The sequence below is a fragment of the Anser cygnoides genome, chromosome 7 (assembly GCF_040182565.1).
Source record: "Anser cygnoides isolate HZ-2024a breed goose chromosome 7, Taihu_goose_T2T_genome, whole genome shotgun sequence".
Classification (NCBI taxonomy): Eukaryota; Metazoa; Chordata; class Aves; order Anseriformes; family Anatidae; genus Anser; species Anser cygnoides.
Window position 1 is genome coordinate 3,152,872 of NC_089879.1, and position 18,899 is coordinate 3,171,770.

Below are 18,899 nucleotides of genomic sequence, written 5' to 3' on the forward strand. Positions count from 1 at the left end.
AGGATGATGTTGTATAGCTGTATCGCGGGCATTTCTATGTCCCATCCATCAGCTCTCACAGTTTATGCCCCTGGGAAGGCGAAGTATCCTGGCCATTTCTTGGGTCCCGCTCAGCTCCAGAGCAGGCACTCACACCGGTGATCATTCCCACTAGCTCCCACTTTCTCCTCTGTGTTAGATTTAATTGTACTCTCTAATCCATGGGTTAATTGGGTCAGGTTGGCAATATTTCTTAATGATATAAAGTAGTGTAGGAGGGCAGAGCTTGAAGCAGAGGGTTGAATCCTCAGGCTTAATGAGACACAAGGCTTCAGCATACGTATTTAAGCAGGGGGTTATTGACAGAAGGCGAATGGATGTAAGAGCTGAGAACACAGCGAATACAGGAGCTACCCAGATCACCTTGACCACAGCTCCTGTGGGCAGGTGTCTGCTCCGGCCTCAGGCAGCCAGGGGCTGACAGGAAGTTTCTGCATTATCCCTTTTCCTCCATCCAAATCTGAAATCCAAAGCTTTGGACTTCCTATGTATTCCCTCTGCAGACCAGCTGGCACACCAGCCTGCCTCTGCCCTCTCAATTTTCCTTTTCCTCCCTCAGTAATTTTTCCACGCAGCACCTCTCTCCACCTGCTCGCCCAGCTCGCTCACAGCGCCACAGACTGCCTGAGGCTGGCAGGGACGTCTGGAGGTCACCTGGTGCCACCCCGTCTCCAGCAGGGTCACCTACAGCCGATTCCCCTCCAAAAGGTCCCGGTGGGTTTGAAGCTCTCCAGGAGGAGCCCCCAGCCCCTCTCTGGGCAGCCTGTGCCAGGGCTGCGGCGCCCGCCCAGCACAGACGTGCTGCTGGGGGCCAGGGGCAGCCCCCGGGGCTCCAGCTTGGGCCCGAGGCCTCTGGGCCTGGCCCTGGGTGCCGCTGAAAGGAGCCTGGGTCCGTCCTCTTAGCGCCCTCCCTTCGGGTAGTTATGAACACTGATAAAATCCCTCCTCAGCCTCCTCTTCTCCAGGCTGATCAGTCTCAGCTCTGTCAGCCTCTCCTCAGAGGAGAGGTGCTCAAGGCCCTTGACCATCTTGGTAGCACCCTGTTGGACTCCAAGTTGTTAAGAGGTCTCCCTCCTTTGGACTGTCTCCAGTATATCTAGGTCTCTCTTGTTGCAATTCATACTGGTTTTTATGCAAAACAGGCTTAATTCTCACAGAGCCACAGTGAGCCCATGCATGGGATTAAGGGCTGTGTGTATATGTTCATGATACTCTTAGCTACTATAAATTATACGCGTGGGAGTGTATTTTGCAAATTCAGCAGTCTCGTATGGTCTCTCTGCCCACGTAATTTTATTACAAGTGTGTCAGTGAGCTTGGTGGGAGCTTAGCATGCCTGGAGGGGGAGGAAGAGGAGAGCCCAGGTGCACCAAAACACAAGGGGTAAGCGTGCACAGCAGCTGCCCTCCACCGTCGCTGCACCTCTCCGGGCACAGACGTCGACAGATCTACAGGAGATGAATTTGGCCCCCAGCTTTAATGATAGGAAAGTGAAATAATGCTAAATAGAGCAGAGACGTAGAGGGGAGTGCAATGGAGGGAGGAGGGTTTCCCTCGCTCAGGCTGCTCCCAGGGGGTCCTGCGAGATCAGGGGGTGCGAGGCACGGCCCTGAACTCAGCGCAGAGGACAAGAAAGCTGGTCACGTTCGGGTGTTCATTGCTGGTGATCACACAGTATGCTTTTAAACCTATCAAAAAGTGCTCAAGTACCGCTGCACTCCTTTATGGCTTTAAAACTGATGTAAATTTACATGCAAATTAGGTGCAGCCCTCAAGCTCCTGGCAATTTGCCACTGCAGCCTTCAATATTGCCCCTGAGTAGATCATCTTTTATGAGAAAGCCATCAGTCATCCCACAATACTGTAGGAGGATAATTTCCTTGCATGAGTTGCATAAAGATGGCACTGCGTATTCGACAGAGCACAGCCCGTAGCGCTGCACTACCAAAAGCAAAGAGAGGAAACAATTCTGCTTTTTGGATCTGGTTGGCTGGTTGCTTTCTTTCCTAGGCTACTGAGCAACTGTAGAAATTGGAATTAAAGGATTAAAACAATACTTTTTTTGGAACTGAAATTCAGTATTCTCACATATGTGCGAGTGATTGAGATCCTTCGATAAACAGTACAATTTAACTGTGTCGTGTACGCTCCTTGATACCACTCATTACAAATGTTGTATTTCTTTCCACTTCACTGGCTTACTGGTTAAATTTACCTATCTGTAAAAAATGTCACAGAAAAAAATAACTCCTGATGGTGAAATCCTGAAAATTACCGGTCATCCCCACAAAAATAATTTTTGAGAGGAATTTCTATATAAGAGTCATTGCAATTGCTTACTGCTATAAACTCCTACTGTTTACTGCTTGATTGCTTGTTTTGGGGAAATGTTAATAATGCAGCAGTGGATAGAAAGAGTCGATAATGAGGTAATGTGTATTTATGGGATATATGTCCAAATGATCCTTAGTGCATGGTTGTTTGAAAATAAATAGCGTATTGATTGAAACAACTATGGAACTAAATGGTATTCCAACATGTGGTGATAGCTGATAATTACTTAGAAGCCTTTTTTTTGTGTTAATACAGCAACTATTCTATTTTTACCTTCTTTGTATAGAACGGAAAATCCACTTAGAAAAATATGATAATGATTTCCTGGGGTTTCTGTATCAGTTTGGTAATTCTCCCACTGATGAAAATACAATATTCATACATATTTTCTGTCACAAGAATATCTACATAGTCCCATTTCAACACAGTCAATAGCGATTTGAAAGAGGTTTTAAATAGAATTTAATGTAGCCATATCACTAATACTCTATTAATACCACATAATCTCCTGTCATGGGAACAATCAATGGGAGCCATCTCCACGAGCTCTGCATAGGTGAAAATATCCAACAGTCGCCTTAAATTTGGGGGGTGAAATCTTCCATGGCAGTGCTTTTGAAACACCAGAATTCTGTGTGTGTGAGATTTGCACATGCAGAAATTAGAAAGTTCAGGTAGCCATTAATACAAGAAAAATACAGGTAAGAAATAACATCTGTTCATGAAAAATGTCACGTAACCTTAGCAGGCACTTTTGAAATGATGTTCAGGGAGAATGAATGGTTCTTTGTAAATAGAAAGCCTCTTGCCTTGCTTATGTTATGCAGACTGTAGGTTTTAAATTCTTCCCAGATGGCTTATTTTGGGTAAATAAATGAAAGTTATAAGGAAGATGATAAAATAAGATACGAAAGGAGGAGAGGGTTATCAGATGAATGGGTTTTCCTTTCTGATTTGGTGGACTCTTATTCAAGTTATCTTTATATTCTAAACCCAACAGACAAAATTCCTAAACAGAGGAAGAGCTGATATAGTTTATGGGGTGAACAGCAAATGGGAAAAAAAAATAATAATAATAAAAAAAACTTTGTAAAGGCTGGGATGCTTTGCAAATTTGTAGTAAATTAAGAAAACAGTTTCAGTCAAAAATGTAGCAATAACAGGCTTGTTTTTTTTTTTTTTGTTTTTTTAAGTCTAAATAATATACATTAAAAATGAGTTTTTTAAATGTTAACTAATTATAGCCTGAGCTGCAGTCAGTGGAGCTGGGTTTTACCAAATGTTTGGGATGCTGGGATGTTTTAACCAAATATTTGGCAGTGATAGTTGCCGATGGAATACAAATCCCAAATATTTGGTATTGACTCGCACCAAATGATGTAAATATTGACTTGATAATCTGTTCTCAGCATGAAGAAAATACTCTCTGCCTTGCCTTATAATCAACACATCTTACAATTATTAGCATCGTTGTCTTGTCTGATTTTGCAGCTGGAAAAATGTAGAATAAAGAAGTCTGAGGATGTGTTCGCTCTCCCAGGTATGACATACCCAAACTGTAACACAAAGCCTCCTCTACCTGACTTTACACTTTAGGTTAGAAAAACCTTGCTACTAGGTCACAGCTAAGATGATCACAATATCTGCTCTTGTAAGCATTTCTTTCAAGTGCAATTGGAGGCTTAAAATCTATAGTGATCTATAATACTCTATCCCCTGGTTTCTTTTATAATTCATCAGATCTTTTGTAGTTGCTATCATCTACATTGAAAGCTTTGAAACTACTGAACTATGAAGTTAAATCACATTTAATTGCCTGCCCGCAGCATCAGAAAGCAAAAAGTTGAATCATTTATTCACTTATAAATACTCTACACAGCACATCCAACCTGCTAGATGTAAGAACAGCTATCTTACTACCTGCTAGTTTAAAATACAAACGAGCGTTACACAAACCTATAAGCATTTAGCAAGCAACAGAGGTATTTTCTGCTCTAGGAAGGCAGAAAGAAGCATACGAATATACCATTTGGGTAATTCAAAGGACAGTTACATTTTTGCATAGGAAAAATCAAGGTTGTGGGGCATTTGTTGAAGCAGTTGTAAAGCCAACCCAGTTTCTGTAATTGCCAGCACAAGTCTAACAGTGCAGCCTGCAGCGGTTGCACCACTACAGCTCTGTTTATTGATCCCCGTGATTCAATGTTTTTGCTCACGGGCATAAGTCAGCACTTTCGGCAGACCAGCACAATGGTGGAAGGATCAATCATTACTTTCCCCCTCCTGAGCCATTTTAATTGTGATATCAAAGATGGAGTAATCCTTTCTTAGGTCAGAAGATGCATTTGAAGCCAGGACAAAACCGTGCTATAAAAGCAGGCAGGCTCCGCTATGCAGATCTAGAGGAAAACTTCCTAATTCCACGAACTGACCTGAAAGCGGCAGCCAGTGACGCTGAGCTCAGTTTAAATTGTTACAACAACCAACTCAATAAATAAAGTGGTTCACTTCCCTCACCTCTCCCTCGGCAGCAGCTGAGAACTGAAAGACAAACCATCTCTGCAGGACAATGGCGCTCCAGGGAAATTATTAAGCTCAGGCTCACAGTCTTTATTTTGACATTCGAGAATAACCCAGAGTGCAGACATGTTACCAGACATGTGAGGGCTGATCTCATTTGAACTTTAGCTGCGTCCTCTCTTTTTTTTTTTTTCCTTTTAAATTTTCTTTCCTTCCATCCGCCAGTGTTTAACCCGTGAGAAATAATTTCTTAAAAAAAAAAAAAAAAAAAAGTCTTCAGAGCCCAGCTGTCGGTTGTTGTGATTAATGGAGAGGTGTAATTAGAGGCAGCAGAGAGTTGTGATAGCAGCTTGTCAAAATGCAGGAGCGCTGCCTATAGCGGGATTGAACGTTTTGCTCTTTTTTCTTAGAGGTGAGTTTTCTTCATCTTTAGTTGGGCTGGTTATTAAGGCATTCGTGCTCCATGTGGAAGATTGCTCTGTAGCTTCTGAGGCTTTACTGGTTGCTCTCCTATGGATGGGGCCAGTATGGGAGCTGCTGAGTGAGGTAGGGAGAGAAAGGAGCTTTCTTCAGGGGCTCTGTGCTGGCCGCACCATCAAGACAGTGTGCTTGGGTGCAAGGTAATCCCCTGATCTTCTCCCTCCTCGTTTAGCTTCCTCTCCATCTTTTAATCCTAAGAATGATTCCAAGGAATTTAAAGCTGGGAAATCCAGAAGATCTGCTGTAGGCTTTCTTCCCTCTGGAGAAAACATCAATGCTGACCCAGACAGCCTCCTTCTATACAAAAGTAGAGGAAACTGAAGTGGGCCTGGACAGTCAAGAGAGGAGTTTTGTCTGGGAAACTGCTTTGGAAATGTTGAACTGCTCAGCTGCCGCTCAAGAGGTGCCAGAAGGACAGAAGAAACTGTGATGTCCCTTGCTCCCTTTGGGTTGCCAGGGAGAGATGGGATGTAGCTGGGGGCTGGCTGGTGACTGTGATCTAGAGACCAGCCACATCAATGCGAGAGCTGCGATTAAAGGATTTCGCAGGAGGGATGCGGATCTTGCCCCCGAGGTCCTGACGGAGTCAGGAGGGCAGCTGCTGCAGGCAGGGGGTCAGGTCCTGCCCCTCACCAAGCAGGAGCACCGCGAGCGGTTGTAACGCTGGGCATCTCTGTCCTGCAGCTGATGGAGAGGTGAGGAAAGGGCTCCCCGGCCTAATTAATTTGGAGTGGCCTGAAGATAAATCAAGGCTGAAAACACACAACCTGCCTGAGCGCTGAAATTACATTCCAGGCACATAGTTACCCAGTGGCTTTTACATGGGGCTCCGCAGCACAACCTTGCAGCAAGAGCATGTTTTCCCGGTCGCTGCTGAGCTGTCAGGTTGCACACCTGGAGACAGAAGGCTTGGGACCTGCCGCAGGATTAATTCACTGCATATTTGTGGGAAATTTAGTTATCTTGATAAAAGACCTTCGCAGGAGCCTTTGCGTTGTGGCCCATAGAGCACAGTCTCACGCCGCGCTGTGGGAGCGCCAGGAGATGTCAACCGAAAGCAAGGCTGTGGTGTCGGTGTGCAGCACGGGACCTGGAGACTTCTTCTCAGCTGACCCTCACCCAGCAAAGCATAAGCACAGGTAGTTCTGGATACTTTGATTTCTCACGACGTCCTTCCAAACTGGCAAAATGTCCTCATTTAATTCTGCGTTTAACTGAAATCACAGCGGTTGGCTCGTTCGTATTAGTGATATTAAAAAGGCCTCTGTGTGCACAAATTGGGTAACACGTCCTGCCACTTCATTTACATCCGCGAATGGGCAAAAATTCAAAACTCTTGTGCCTACATTTAAAGTGAAACTTGAAGTAGAGAATCTGTGACTGAGCTGCTGAAAAGATGGGAGCACTGTGTGGAAAAGGTACACGCGTAAATAAAATAATTAGGAAAGAAGTGTCAGCGTACAAAGCAGGGGAGGAATGGAATAAAAGAAGGGAAGCAAAATGCAGGTTCCCTGAGATGGGAACACACAGCAGGTGTTCGGACAGTAAACAGGCAATAGTAGATGATTTTATGTCAGTCCTACAGTGAAATGAGGTCATGCTGCAGACGGAGGCAACCTAGTGGACAAAGATAGGTGCCTTTAAAAATTAAGATGTACAGAATGAGGTTATTGGAGGTGGAGCTGGCGTAAAACTGCAGAGATGGATGGAGAGGTATCAACAAAGAGGGAAAAGGCAGGAGAGAGAAGAAAAAGGCGGCGTGTCATGTGCTCCCTGCAGAGAAAACTATTATGACTTTTAGATAACTTTAATAGTCCGAATCCTTGAGATACTGTTATCAGGAGAAGGAGCTTGAAATACAGCACTAGATAAAAGTAAATCACAGCTCTGACATAACTTGTGTAATGGCATCCCCCCCTCTGTAAGGCGATGCTGAGAAGGTTCAGATTTTGATCTGTTGCTGCCTTGTGCTGGGTGTGATCCAACATGGGGAAGTCAACACAGTTTGATACCCAGCGAGCAACTTTGATTGTGTTCTAAATCTAAAGCAAGGCAACTTTTTGGATTAATATTCTTTTTTCTCTGAAAACCAGAAGTTGGGATGGATAAACTGGAACTGGAGAGAAAAGAAGTAGTTTTGTTCTGATATGCTATGAAGCGCTTGTGCTTCCTCCCTTCCTCCCCTCTCCCCCAGTTTGGGAAGCAAAATCCAAACTGTTTGCCGCAGATATTTTTCCTTGCTTCACATAGTTTATATATATGTATATGTATTGGCAGAAACAGACCCAGGCTCCTTTCAGCGGCACCCAGGGCCAGGCCCAGAGGCCTCAGGCCCAAGCTGGAGCCCCGGGGGCTGCCCCTGGCCCCCAGCAGCACATCTGTGTAGTTATATAACTATATAAATATAAATTACACTATTGTAAAGCACACTTTGCTACCTCTGCCGTCCCCTTTTAACTTTTGCTCCTCTCATGTGCTTTTATCTTATTGCCCCCCCCCTTTTTTTTTCCTTGTACGTGGTGACCCCAGCTATTTTCTAGCCCGTATGAGCATTCATTTCTCCTCCCCTACCCAGGCCATTGGAAACCAGGGAGTTATCGTTTGAGAAGCGATCACAGCAAATGCCCTCCGTGGGTTAAAGGTACGGCTCCCCCTCATCGCGGCGCCATCCCTTCTGTTCAGGGCGCCATGCCAGTATTTGCTGTCCCACAGCTTGGTGCCATTAGGAAGAGAAAGCGGTGGTAGAGTCGAGTGGCTCTCTGATGAGACCCTGCTTGTTTCTTATAAGCATTTGCACTCCCGTTTCCCTGAATGCAGCAGGGCTTGAGCCGTACAAGGCAGCATGCCCTGCTCCTGCTCGAGTCAACGTTCAGAACCCCCAGTGTTTCCTTAGCTTTATCTCTGGGCGATGCTTCCCTTCTGCCTTTTCTTGCTGTTTCTCCACTCTTTTTCATTTCTTCCACCAGCTACCTGCCTTACCGTGAGCACCTGTGTCCTTGTAGCTTCCGAAACGTAGGGTTGTTCTTTCGGCTCGTGAGTTAAACCAGGGCTAATCCAGCCTGTGGGAATAATCTGTGATTTTCTACCTGACCTGGACATGCTCTCATGAAAACTTCCTACAGGCATGCTCTTAATAATGGCAGGCTTTTCTTTATTATTCTTTCCTTAATTTATTTATTTCTAGTTTCTGTGTCCTAAGTCAGACTAGCTGAGAAGAAATGTCTTCTGAAAGCTAGCTCCTGCTGTGGGTTCTTCCCTGAGAAAGGCGGCGAATCCTTCTTGCTCCTTGTGGCTGAGCACATAATAATGTCAGTACCCCGTTTGCTTTATGGAAGGAGGTAGCAAACTACCAAAGCAGCCCCCTCATAATTCATCTCAAGGGCATGTTTAAAGCAACAGAAAAGGCTGAAGCTTGGCTGTAGGGACGAGACTCTCAAGGTTATGATGAGAATGGGCAACTGCTGCTGTCCCACAGCCAAATCCACTCTGACACGACTGGAGGAGCACTCCTGGTGGGAATCTGTGCTTTATCAGAGAGACTAAAACATTTTCTGGTATTTAGATGGAACAATAATCCCGTGTCTCACTTCTTCCCAGTTTCCGGCTGAAACGGCTGGATTCCTTTGTAGATTTTGTGCTGCCTTTTTGCGTTTTGACAAATGCCTTAAGGGGAAACCAGCTCGAGGGGGTAGGTGTTGTGGCCAGCTCTGAATGCGATGAGGTCAGTGATGGGGTCATCCTCACCTCCCTGTAGTGTGTGCCGTGCTCCTGCCCTGCTTTCTGCTCCTCTTCTCATGGTGGGGTGGAGGGGAGGGAAGAGGGAGTCCCGAAAAAAGCAGCACTAAATAGCTAAAATGATCGTTTTTAAGAGTGGTTCATGTTTATTGTATAATGAAGAGCAAAAAGTCCTTTAATTAATATTAACAATTGAGAGAAGATTAGAGCAAAAATACCCGATTAACGCTTTCTCTAATCCACCTATAATTGTGTACCAAGCTATCAGTGAAGCACTTAAAACCCCCCAAAAAGCTTTGGTAAGAACCAGAAGGCAATTGTTCGCTTCAGCATCTCAGACATTTGGACGTGGACGTAATCCAGCTACGATTGTCCTTTATTCCTCGCTCATGGTGCTCCTGGTGGTCCTGGACCAGGTTGGTGACTGCGCGGTTTGGGCTCTCAAAGGGAGCCCCGTGGTGTAGCCGAGCGCTGAAATGTGGGAGCTGCCACTGAGGACAGGAGGAAATTTGCTCCTGCGTGACACGAATAAGGCTGTCCTTCGTTGCCTTCAGTGACCTGCCCCTCTGCATTAGCGCGCAAGCTTCAGCATTATTCAAATAATCTTGATTGCTTTGTCTGGGGGGAAAAAAAAAAAAAGTAGCGTATCTGATCACTGCTAGTTCGCATCACTTTTTACTTAAGTTCGGAGAAGGCACAGCTCTCCGGTGAATTAATTAATTTCAGTCAATTTTGACAGACTGCTTAAATCAGCTTAGAAGTGCCACAGCTGAGTAAACCCATCTAGGAGTTTATGACTGCTCCTTTTCGAAGGACCTGCTCAGTACCAACAGCAGCTGGAACAGTGCAGTGAGGAGAACCGCTTAATTAAATAACAGTTACAAGAGCACACAATGGTAAATACGTACGGTTCCTATATCGAAATTGATACGAAGCTTTAAAGAGTGATAAGGATTCTTTTGTAACATTCATATGTTTTCAGCTACCTTCATGATTCGGTGGGAGATGTAAACCATCCTGCTCCGTGTCACAGCCCTGATCACACTTCAGCTTATGAGCTCAGCATGCGGCAGGCTCCCCTCCTGCAGCCAGGTGTGCAGCTGCCTCTCTCCAAGGCTGGGGCACTATTTTTTTCCCAGATAATATTTTTCGGGTGTGTGATTAAATTATTTCATTAATGTGGTCCGTCACCCTTACATATGCCAAACTGGCACAAACTCTCTGTCCCGAAGAAAAAGTACATTATAAATGTAGACACCTATGAGGGTGACCTCTAGACCAAAAATTTCTTTACAATATTGGTCTGAGTGGACAGTCTGTGGATCTTCTGTGAAATGTGGTTTTCTTCCTTGCCTGCTATTTAATTATTTTAAAAGAGCAGTAAAATCTTAGAAAACTATGTTGTTGTTATATCTCAACAGATCCCTCTGCCCTTAACTTTTGCACAAGGTATTTTCCCATGCTCTATTTTTATTATAAGAGAAAAAAATTAAATGCAGCCACCTCAGACTTAAACATGGGAATAGTATTTGTATTATCCTTTCAATTAGTCTTGTGTTTTCCTGAATCTCGGTGCCTAATTGTAGCAGCCAACCTAATTGACCTGTTTAAGTTTTAATTTACCGGAGGCCTGCCATTGATGCGATGTCTCCAGAAGCTGTGCCAGTCCTGGCAATAGTGGCAGTCAGAAGCTGTTGTCATCTCCTGGTTGCTCTTCCTTCTTGAATCATTTAAAAAGGTCATGAATTTCTTAGAAAACCAGGCAACAAAGAACTGACGAGTAAAGAAAGCCCTTTGTAAGTTTATACATGGGAATCAATTTACTTACATGAATTGGGAAATGATGCTGCGGCCAAAGGGAAAATGTGAAACCCCATACACTACACAATGAAATTACTTTTTGTTGCTCATTGTTTCAGGTCGAGCAGGTTACTGTGCCTGTAAATTTCTTTTACTATGAGGCACAGTTGCTGCAGATGACAAAGCAATCAAAAACTACACACCTTGGGGAGCCTTGGCAATTTACATGGCAAAGCAAAGAAGATATGGGCTTTGTGCCTCCTAGCAGCCAGCGGGAGGCTTTTCCATCAGCCCCAGAGAAGCCGAGATTTCATCCAGAATAGCTTTGAAGAGCTTTTGACTAAAGTAGACCCAAAGAAGAGGTACAGCAAGAGGAAATGACAATTAGCAAGTGAGAGTGCAGAATATGGTACTGGGCTTGCAGTGATGCTTCATGGTAGCATATAACTTTCATTATCTTATTTGGAAAAGAAGCTATCATTTCTGTTTTTAAACTAAAATAAGAGAACCGAGCAGCACAGGTGATACTAAGAGGCTGCTCTGATGCTATTTCATTATCCAAGCAATTCCAAAGCAGTAATGGGCAAACAGGGTTTTCTTTCTTTTCTGTCTCTTCTGTCCCCTAGACTTCTGTTAGAAGTCAGTGCAGACTCTCGGGCTGAGGATGTGTGTGTGTTGGAGCACACGAGCTAGATCTGCTGGCTGACCATGAGCAAGGGCAGTGGAGCTGAGGGACAGGCTCCCTGCAGAGGCTGTGCTGTCCTCGGCGGTTTCTAGACTCATCAGGGTTTAGTCCTGAGCAGCTGGGGCTGGTCCTGCCTGAACTGTGTGGAGAAGACAATTTGCTAACCATCAGCTGAGAGGTTTTAGTGATATTTTAAAGATTTGCTCCTGCTTCTCATATACCACTTTTTTTTTTTTTTTTTTCTGCTGACATCAGCTCTACCTGACCTGAATGGAGGCATGGAAGTATGAAAGGAAAACATTAAATCGATATGGTTCGAAATGATCTATTTATTTTGGTGTGGCTGCCAAACGGAAAATCACGGCCCCATCTGTGCTGCAGTCCCAGCCAGGCGTCTCAGCTCATTGGGATGGGCATTTAATGAAAGCTGAAGCGGCGGTAATGGTGCCAGAGAATTCACTGGGAAAACATGGGTGGCGCTCAGAAACCGAGAGAAACACAAGGTTATGCTGAGGCTCGCAAGTGCTGTCCTGGGCCATTAGCTCCTTAACCATTATCCCGTTGTGGTTTTGTGTCTCTGTAGGAGCTGCAGCAGAGGTGACCTTTAAGGGAGGCTTTGAAGGAGGAACATCAGGTCTCCTCTGGGATTTGAGAGGGGAATGCTTTCAGTCCGTTAGGAATGGCACGAAATGCAATTCGAAACTGAGAAGTATGACACAGCAGCAGCCAAGCTGGTATTAGTATTGGAGCAGAGGCAGGGATCAACATCTCCGTAATAGTTTGTGTTCGAAGCAATAGGGAAGAGCAGCCAGTGGAGGGCTGCGAACAGAAGAGTCATTTGGCTGAAGCAATGAGCCAGAAAAATTATCTGTGAAGAAGGATGGCTGTAAGCGAGGTGGCTGGGGATTTGTCAGGGTCAGAGAGATGCTTCTAATAGTCCAAGACAGAGGTTAATCAAGACCAATACAAGCATTTTGCAAAGTGCAGATAAAAAGGCAAAACTCTTAGATCTGTTGTCTGAGGAAGACCTTAGAAACGGTGTGCAGGAAAATGCGCGGGGACTGACTAACTCCAGCAGAGCTTATATCAAATTATTTGAACTAGCAGTAGGACCTGTCTCTTCATAAACTTGGTTAATACTGCTTCGGGGAAGCAAAGGCAATATTAAATGTTTGTATCTGTGTAGGAGATCATAACATCATCTCCCTCTGTTTATTCTCATTTAATTCTTTAGGACTCTTAAAATTGCAATAGTCTTCTCTTGGTGGTGCAGTGACGAAGATATAACCAACTCCGATTGTACTGCTAATCAGGACCCATGAATAGCACAGCCTGTTACTGAATATATTTCTATTTTACTACCATGAGCCCAATTAATACCAGATTGTTCACTAGGACTCAAATAGCTTATGTTTAAATGTCAAAAATTATTTGGGACATAAATATTTAAGGAAACAGAGGCTATTACGTGCGCTTTGTCAGTTTAGATATTTGGCATGTCGATTTATTTTTCTATTTATTACAAGACACTAAAACGAGTCAAAAAAAGTGAATGCTTCCTCTTTTTACAAATTGCCTATGAAGTGAATCATTAAGCGGTAGGCTGTGTCTGCCGTGCAGAAGAGTTGCTCTGCGCCGCTGATTGCTATGTTCCAGGCTGCGCAATAAAGACAGTTCTTCATAATTGTCTCTGCTACAATAAAGGAGAAGTATAATGAAGAACTTAGGTTGCATTATTTTTTTAATAGCAAAAAGGAAGGGATTTTTCACTCCAAACAAAGCCTCTTCTTTCTCTCGCGTCTGTGAACATGAGGTTGTCCTTCAGCGCAGTTCACAGTAATGAGTAAGTAATGAGTGGAGGGCGATTCAATGATGAGGCAAATAAGGTTATATAATCGGGTATTATATGGTCACCTATAAAGGCATGGACAGATCTACCATTGCCTCTAAAAGAGCCAAAATTTCACCTACGTCATAGCAGACATTTGGGAGAGTAACACTTAACTGCGGTAAAGTGCTCGGCCAGTTTTCAAAATCTTCGACTCCGTGTGAAATACAAGTTGCCAATTACTATTTATTTTCTTAAAATAAAAGAAAAATGGCATTCGTTGAAAGGTGTCCAAATGAAATTTAGAAACATAGCTTGATGAATAATGATGCGGAAAAAAATTGGGAACAAGTGCTACAGAACTGCTGAAGTCCAATGAGTTCAGCTCATTATTGCTCTATGAGTGTTTGTCAGGGGGTGTTCCCTCCCCATATTTTCTTGTCGATTTAGCAAAATTGCACCCCCAGGTCCCTCTCCCTTTACCATCAATCCAATTTTAGATTGCCTCTTGGTAAATTAAGGAATTTCACCATCTCTTGGGATGGCTACAAAAGGCCGTGGGAATTCCACAGCTGGGTTCGCTAACGTGTGTGCTGAACCCCCGGTCACCTCTGGAAACCACTCTGAGCCTGCCCCTGATGAAGTGGGCTTGTGAGAGAGCCAAGGCTGGACTGCAGCCGAGAAGGCTATGACCTGGACTGAGCAAAAAGCTGGGTCTCGTTGTTTCCCACTGGTTTTAGTGTAGTTGAATATTTTCAGTATCTTGCAATGACGTGTTCTACTATAGCAAAAAAAAAAAAAAAAAAAAAAAAAAGTTAATAACACTCCATGCAAATATTTAGTCACTTGATGTAATACATCTGAGTTTTGAGCCAGCAAACTATCCCTTCAGTCCAGTTATCAGTATTTTTTTCTGACTTTCTAACTTCAATTATTTTCTCATCATTGCGTTGGTCTTCCCTAATGCATGGATTACATGATGGAGCAGAAAATATGTTCTTGTTTATTCAAGGGAAAAATTACACAAGTAATTTTATTGCGTGTGTTTATAAGCAAAGGAACTTGCTTATGAGGATGTGATTTCCAAAGTGTCTTCATATGTATTGCAAACATAAAAGAAGTATACAAAGAGAGTACTATAGGATTTATTAACAGATAATATTTTTTTTCCCCTTGATTCAGTGCTGACACAAAAATAGCCTTGCTCTTAGGTTTAAATTATGCTTTAATTAGGTTGTTATAAGCTCACCTGTGACTCAATTAATCTTGCAAAAATAATGGTTGTTTCATGTACATGGTGGCTGGAGAATAATAGTTTGTATTTGTTTAAAATGCTTGTTTTGTTAAATTAAGTGCTTAAACTAATTAAAGACATTTTTTGGGATGTCTTAGCTTTAACCTACTAAATGAGAGGCACAAGAAGGTACACATAGATACTTGCTTATTGCCCATAAATCCACGCTTATTACAACTGTAAACTCTGGAATACAGCTTTATGACTCCCATTTCATTGAAGACTATATAGGTTATTGCTAGTGCTAGAAAAAAAGGTATTTGAATAAGAGCAATTTTGAATTTTGGGTTTGATTGCTTTTAATTGTGAATTATGTTGAAGTACTGTAGTCATTATCTTAAAAACTATTTAATTAAATGTAAGCATCCAACTGTGCGTCTTTTGAAAGAGCCAAAATGCTCTAAGATCTGGAACAGAAGAGCAATATATATATATGTGCAAGTATCACAGGGTTTACAAAAACATTCTCTCCTCAGTTTTTTTTTTTTTTTAGAATTTCCTTATTTTAGGGTGTCTCATTTGCAACTTTAATGATTCTTTTAGTCTCTATTTCGTGTATGTAATTTGAATTCCTGAAATAATAAGCAGCAATTCAGGAATCCCAGCACAGAGGATCATATCTGCCATGTGAGTCTTTAGATCTGCCTTACAAAACCCTTCCACCCGAGCTGATAGCTGATGGGGGTGGTCCTTAAGGATGGGACTCGGCTATGGGGAGCAGCATGCAAACATCCTGGGCAGAGGGGCATGAAGACCTGAGTCCTGTTCCATGCTGGCTGCCAGAGAGGAAAAAACCTAATATGCCCAGACTATTCTATATACTGCCACCAAATCTGAGCTCTTTTGCTCTTGATTTTTCTTTTTCAGTCTCTCACTCTCCTAATTACGTTTTCTCCCCTCAGAGAGATCATTGTCCTCCTTCCGTTTTCACTCCTGTCCCCATCTTTGCACCAAATTGATACCAGAGCCCTATCCAAATGTCTGTCCTCTCACTCTTTGTTCCCTCCCCCTCACCCCCCCGCCACACACACACAATTATTCCCCATCTCTCCTGTCTGAACCTCTTTCTTTCCCTGGTTGCCTTTTTACTCACGTCTTCTCTCTTGGGTTTTTCATTTTTCAGTGTCCTTAATCTTGCCTTTTCTGCCAGTCTCTGGGATGAGCTTATCTCTTCTCTCCTCTGCCTTTCCCTACCCAATTTATCAGGAAATCTGTCTCTTGATTGCCCCTCTTTTTCCCTATTCCCTGTGTCCGTACTCGGTGTGGGTCTGTGCCCCCTCCCACGTGCGGACGGCTCGCTGGTTACACAAACCGGCGAGAGTTCAGCTGAGGCTCCTGCCCCAGACTTCAGGCATGTCTCCGAGTTAATGACTTGAGTTAAAGGATCAGCATTAACTTTGAATTTTCTGGCTTTCGACTTTTCTTTTCACAGCTTGACATTTTTGTAATGCTTTGTTTTTCTGGTACTTCAAAAAAAAAAAAGAAAAACAGATGGGGAATAATGTCGCAGCAGAATGCATAACCCTCGCTTTGGCAAGCCTGCCACCCCATTACCACGGCTCTCTGGGGCTGGTTGATGCTGTTGTCCTCGGCTGTCCTGGAGCATTTCCCCTCCTGGCACCAGGTGCCAGAAGAGCCACCGCTCGCTGTCCCATCCCGAAGCCTGCGTGGCCACCTTGGAGAGGCGCCACCATGGTTAGGTGGCAGCGGTGGACGCGCCTCTTGGCAGGGAACCCACGGCCTCCTGGTGGTGCCTGAAAAACCAACAAAAAAAGCCAAGTAAGTGTGGTGACATGCTGAGAGACAGCCAGCAAGGAGGGGTCTGCCCGTGGGCAGAGCGGAGGATCGATTCGCTAACCTCCCAGATGCATCTCACTGATTTTCTGCAGTACCTTGACAGAAACCAGATACTACAGTGATAGCTAATTTAAAGGTATCAATAGGCAGTCACACTCCAATCTCCTGAATCCCAAATCTTTTCCTTAGCCACGCAGCCACCCTGTCCCTCCTCAGCTACCCAATACGCTTAATCTGTGTGATATTATACACGTCTGCTTTGAGCTGTGACAGATTGGGGCCATGCAAACTGTTTCAGAAGTATGATCCAACTTAGTATATTCCGGGCGTGACTTCAAGTAATTACGTACGTGGATGCAACTTTGCCCAAAGACGTTTTTGTTATGAGCAGTGAATATTTACTGCAGGGATGTGGCTCTGCTAGCCCTCGCTGGAGCTCTGTGTGCTGTACCTCGCTGGTCAGGGAGAGGTTGCGTAGCTCCCTCATAGCCACATCTCATCTCAAATGCCTAGAGGGAGCAAATGGAATTGAAAATGCTTGGTTTGAACTTGAACTGAACGCCGTCATCTGGATGTTTAAAATGGAGTGGAATCAATTTGATCTGAAAAAATTGCAGTAGTATAATTGGGGGTTAAAGTGTTATTGGGTCCTCATCAAATGCAATTAGAGAGAGAATATTCATGTTGTGAATAGCACACCTTTAATCTTAAAATATTTCAGAAGCTCCATATGTGTGGTGTTTTTTTTTTTGCTCTGCATTTGCAGGAAAGTTCCAGCCTAGGTTAATAATATACTAGCAGTACTTCACAATGCTCTCCAATGTACAGAAGTAGCTATTAAACTGTCAACAGCACTAAAAGATGATATTTTGATGGCAATGGATAGGAACCCCATCTTCCTGCTCATGCTACTCAACATTTCTGTAGCTTTCAAGCACAGTCAACCACAATTTGTCACTGACTTGCATACGTGACATTGGCTGAATAGGTAGTCTGAGCTACAACTGTGTCAATCAATTTTTTTCAGGCAAAATGCAGGTAGCATCAATAGACAGCCATTTCCTTTTCCTCCTCTGTAGCTCTTGATTGCACTCGTTCCTGCTCACCATCTACCTGGAGACCTCTAGAGAAGGCGCTGGACATGCCAACTTCATTGCTGAAGCTGTTCTGCTGATATCGACCTGCATAATCCCCCTTCACAGCTGCAGCCAGAGATATCATTATATATACAGAATGAAGATCAAATTCGGTGTTGGTACATCCAGCAGGGAAATGTTTCAAAGGACCGAGCTGGCCAGTATCTGTCTGGCTATCTTCTCCTTTTCTGCCCAACCTTTCCTTTCATGTTGCACATATCCTAAAGGATGTTTTAAGCACAATGCAGGTGAAGAAGTAGTGTTATTTCAGGGAAAAACATATTTTCTGGCCATTGTTAAAAATCCCACTATGGGAAGACGTGACCTCAGCAGCGATCTCTGCATCCACTACCTTGAAACCCTCCCATACCTACAAGCTGGAAGAAACAACAGATTCTAGTTTGTGTCAAAATCTAGCAGATTACCATAAGCTCTTCTGTCCTTGCTGCAGTTTTACACCGGTGACCCTTTGTCATTCAATCCCATCTGCATCAGAGACTGAATAAAGTTGTGCTTTTCTCAACCCGAACAGTCTAGAATAAGAATGTCAGAAGCAGAAATACACTCCACTTATAAGATCTCAGGCAAAATATAATGATTTCATAGTCTTGTACACTAAGTTGTTTTTCTTTCCTGTCTTAACCAGCATGGTGAGAAAATGGTGAGAGGAAAATGTGTGCACCTGGGTTATTCTAGAAAGGCCCAGCGGCAAACATTATGAAGTCTGCCATGAAATGTTTATCAGTCTAATTACCATTACAATGTAATGGTTCTCTGGATGAATCTTGAAATCAAGGGCGAAACTCTTTGATTTAAAGATTACCGAAATCACTGTACTCAGCTGACAGGAAGACAGGCACTGTAGACTTCAGTAAACTACTTGAACACAATACAGAGCTAAAAGGATTTTAAGGAATTTGTTCTTATCTTCTCTACATTTCAAATCTACGCCTGCTTTGAGTCTAATAACTTTGTATTACTTGTTTGACGAAAGCATATCTTCTGGAAAGGTATCTAGGAAATGTAGAGGTCACTAATGCTCTCAGTGGGTTTTTCTAGTGAGTAATCTCCTTCTCCATTAGAAGTATGTACCTCTGAAGTACTTCTGCTACAAGTAGTTGCTGCTTGTAAAACCCTCGTACACTATACTCGAGTTAACTCTCAATATTCTTTTTAACAGGAAACCAGCTTGAATCGCTTATTTTTAAGTCCTTTTTCCTAAGTAACTCCAAATAATTTCTGTGGCTATTT

At 43.5% G+C, this 18,899-nt stretch overlaps 1 long non-coding RNA gene across 1 annotated transcript; it reads left to right on the plus strand.

The window, feature by feature from the left end:
- Positions 1 to 669: 669 nt before the first annotated feature.
- Positions 670 to 17,729, plus strand: LOC136791230 (uncharacterized). Its single transcript, XR_010832747.1, has 3 exons — positions 670 to 753; positions 7,949 to 8,014; positions 17,592 to 17,729. It is a non-coding gene; the product is annotated as an uncharacterized lncRNA (long non-coding RNA).
- Positions 17,730 to 18,899: the final 1,170 nt, after the last annotated feature.